Below are 3,880 nucleotides of genomic sequence, written 5' to 3' on the forward strand. Positions count from 1 at the left end.
AAGCTGCGTACTGGCAGCTAGATGAGCTCTTCTCAGACATCGCCACCAAATTTTATCGACTCGCACAGCTTCGTGCTTGGAACTCACCTCGGCTGCTGCCTGCTGTGGCCAGAAGGCAGCCCGCACCACGGGTATCAGTGATAGTTTACCAACTGTCCTGCTTCCAATTACTATCTCTTTTTACAGCGAAGCTGTATATGTGGTTTGTTTCCAGCGGATCGATGTCCGTAGATCAAAAACCGCGAGCCGATCCCATAGATAGTGCAATACCGGGCCGTCTCGCGGCAGAGGTGAAGCAGGCTTCAAGCACTCCGCCAACTTGCAAAAATAGGTTTAATATCTTGGGTCCAAATACAAGCCGTATCATATATTAAGCTGAGAAGAACAGATACGACACTTTGACCCGCGTCAGCCCTTTCTATGTTTGCACCATACACGTGTATATGCCATCCCGTGTATTCAAACTAGTGTTTACCAAATTGAGTGTCTTCTGTCCCCTGACGTCATATGCTCCACATAGGGTCCTTTCCTTAGTTCTGCTTTGACTGTGAAATGGGTAGGCCTCGTGTTGCACTGTCTGAAGCCGAACAGCGTGCCTACCAAGAACGACGGCGTGATCAGAAAAGGGAATGGGCACGGCGGTGGCGGCGGTGGCGGAAGGCGACCACCGACAGTGAGCGTGCCGCGGACGCCAAGCGGAAGCGTGCGGCCCACCAGGACTGCGAGGCGAAAGATAAGCGAGCCATCCGTGTGGCCCCGATCCCGCTAACTTTGAACGTTTCACCGGAGCTACGGGCAATCATCACATGCACAGCTTCGCTGGTGATTCACTTTCACAGAGTGGAATGGCATCGAATGTTTTTTCCTTGGACGCCTGCGCTTCGCGAATGCATGTCGGAGCCGCCAAATCAACATCTTTCAGTTGAGTGTTCGACCACCTCATCAGAGACGTCTTGCCTATTTCATGACCCAGTCTCATGCTTGTCACAGTTATTTGACATCCTTTCCTCGCGTGCGACCTCCTTCTCACTCGGCGCTCCGGTGACGCAACACGCTGCAGCAGTGAACGATCCAAATTTGTTTCTCAATGAAGGACCGTTTTTCGCTGGAATAGTTCCCATTTAAGATCTTATCTCCCTAGAGCCTCACGTAGTGCGCTCATCTTATCTCCTTCAGATGCTCCATCATGTGCGATCCCGATACTGCCACCAAAATTGTTGCGGGGTCGCCAAGTTGCTTCAATATCATATTCAATAACAACACTAATTGCAATGATTCTAATTGCAATAATTGCATATTCTGCCGCTTCGGCCGTCACTATTCCCGACTCTCTTGCCGCACACATCATCTCCTTCCTTCCTTGCTTCGTGTGTGTGTGTGTGTGTGTGTGTGTGTGCGTGTGCGTGTGCGTGTGCGTGTGCGTGTGCGTGTGTGTGTGTGTGTGTGGTGTGTGTGTGTGTGTGCAAGCACATCTACATGTCTATAGTGTGTGTAGCGTGAAATGTGTGTGCGAAATGGCACATGCGCTGCCGTGTTAATTGTGTATATATATGTGTGTGTGTGTGTGGTGTGTGTGTGTGTGTGTGGTGTGTGTGCAAGCACATCTACAAGAAAGAAGTCGTCTATACGCCGCTACAGATATGTACGTGCCGTTTTCGCCAGCCCGGTCGAAATAAACGTTAGTGCCCCTTTGAAATCGGCACATGCGCCGTCTTGCATTAATTGTAGCTATATATATATATATATGTGTATATGTTTTCATATATATATATATATATATACCTCAAGGTAGGTGTATCAATGGTTACCGCAAGGCTATAGTTGAATAGTTCATGCAGTTCTTCAAAAACAAGTGTTTATTAGCGATGTTTCGGCCGGAAACCGACCTTTCTCAAAACCGAAACCCAAATGTACCGGAACCCTGTACATTCGGTTTTTAGTTGCCCGTATATGAAAATACAGGTCACTTTTGCCAGAAGCGTTTCGAGCACCTAGATTCAAGCCTTCAACCAATTATAACGACAAACTTTTTGGAAGCACCGTCTCCTTTTAAAATCGTTTGCAGAATTCTTTGAAATCAAAATACGCTTCGCATGTGAGCGCGTGCGTTGTAGACACTACCGACCCGAAGCACTAACGACAGTCTTGCTTGCTTTAGTTAGGAATTTTTTTAGTAAGGGTAGGGAAGTGAGGGGGAGGATTGTGGTGCTGTAAGATTTAGGATGGTGATAAAATCTTTTCCACAGGGCTCTACCGACACGAACAATGCAGCGAAAAAACTCATTTGAAGCGTTCTGAATCATTACTGCTAACCTTGCACTTAGAAGTTTTGCTGTCGATTATGCAGATTGTTGTTCCCATTTTAGTTGAGCCGCAGTTAGCATTGAACCGTCAACCATAATTAAAATCATTATCTCACGTCAAGAATTAAGGGATAAGAGACAGCACATTTGGATCGAAAGGCACCTGTCCCCGTGAAGTTCACTCACGTCATTCTGTGCCAGGGACGGGCGGGTTGAAATTCTTATGTTTTCACACCACATTACCGCACTTGGATAAGCAACAAAATGAATATCGATAATCACTCGTGCAATTAAATGCCATTACAGTAGTCTAACAGACTTATTAAAGTTCCAATTCATTCATTGAAACACTACTACCTTCCTGTTCTTATTGTAAAATGCACGTACAAGTACGTAATACAGAAAGTTGTCACGCATTAAAAGGTGTCAGGGCATCTCGCCTAAATAGTTGAGTCGCTCGTGGCAGATAGCCTTATCTACCTGTTAGGATGGCTCACGGCAAGTGACCGACAGTTCCAGCCCAAAAAGCAAAAAAGAGAAAAAAAAGTAAAAACGAAGAAAGAGAGAGATAGAAAGCCTCACTGAGCTAACACAAATGAATATCGACAGCTCATTATTTATTTATAGCATCTATTGTGTGTATGTATATTAAGCATGAGTATAACGAAGTCATATCATCGGTAGCAGAAATAACGAGGCTACACGAAGATTTCCGAAATATGTGGCCATCCCTGCAATGCATGCCAATACGTGCCACGAAATAGATGGGCATTCCAGTAGCACAAATACTTGCTTGCACGGAGCAGAGATGAACTAATTTGTATGTCAATGTAATACCTTTTTTGTTTTGAAAATCTTGTGGCTGGATGTCTTGAAAATCTTCCTGTAGATTTCGAGATTTCCGCCATTGGCACATGGTTCCATCGTTACCGGTCTTCATTTCTGCAATTGCAACTAGCGCTTAAAAATAGAAATATATTCTTTAATTCGTGAAACTTTGTTAAGCAACAGGTAAACATTGTAGTCGCTTTAAAAGGTAAGGTACATCGTGGAAAAATAGCGATTTGATTTTGTGGCATGCCGTTGTGGGTCTCTCTGTAATAATTTTGACCACCTGGGGCCTTTAACGTACGCAATGCACGGTACGCGGAGGTTTTGCATTTCGCCCCTACGGAAATGCAAAAGCCGCGGCCAGGATGTATCTCGCGATATCGTGCTTAGCCGGTAGTCCTAAATCCACAAGCCATGGTGGTGGGACACTGTTGAAGTACCAAGGTAGTACGGTGCTGTCGGACGCAGCCAACATTTGAAAAAAATTCTATATAATGAAATAGGTAACGATCGGTGTTAAATAGGTGTGATGACGTGTACTTGCAGCTGCTTGGGTTACCTTGCGCTTTTTTCCCGCCCCTCTGCCAAAGCCTGGCGAGGGCCTAGAAAATAGGTAAATAATAAAACACCAAAAGAAATAAACGCGCAACCTGAATGTAGTGACCATAGGTTTGTTCAAAATTTTGCAGAATTTGCGTACTCGACTTATTTGCTTTTTCTGCGAGATAAATATGCGATGCTTAAGC

General features: G+C 45.1%; 1 non-coding gene across 1 annotated transcript; it reads right to left on the reverse strand.

The window, feature by feature from the left end:
• Positions 1–236: 236 nt before the first annotated feature.
• On the reverse strand, positions 237–422 carry LOC119462980 (U2 spliceosomal RNA). Its single transcript, XR_005194326.1, has one exon. It is a non-coding gene; the product is annotated as a U2 spliceosomal RNA (small nuclear RNA).
• Positions 423–3,880: the final 3,458 nt, after the last annotated feature.

Source organism: Dermacentor silvarum, chromosome 8 (assembly GCF_013339745.2).
Source record: "Dermacentor silvarum isolate Dsil-2018 chromosome 8, BIME_Dsil_1.4, whole genome shotgun sequence".
Lineage (NCBI taxonomy): Eukaryota > Metazoa > Arthropoda > Arachnida > Ixodida > Ixodidae > Dermacentor > Dermacentor silvarum.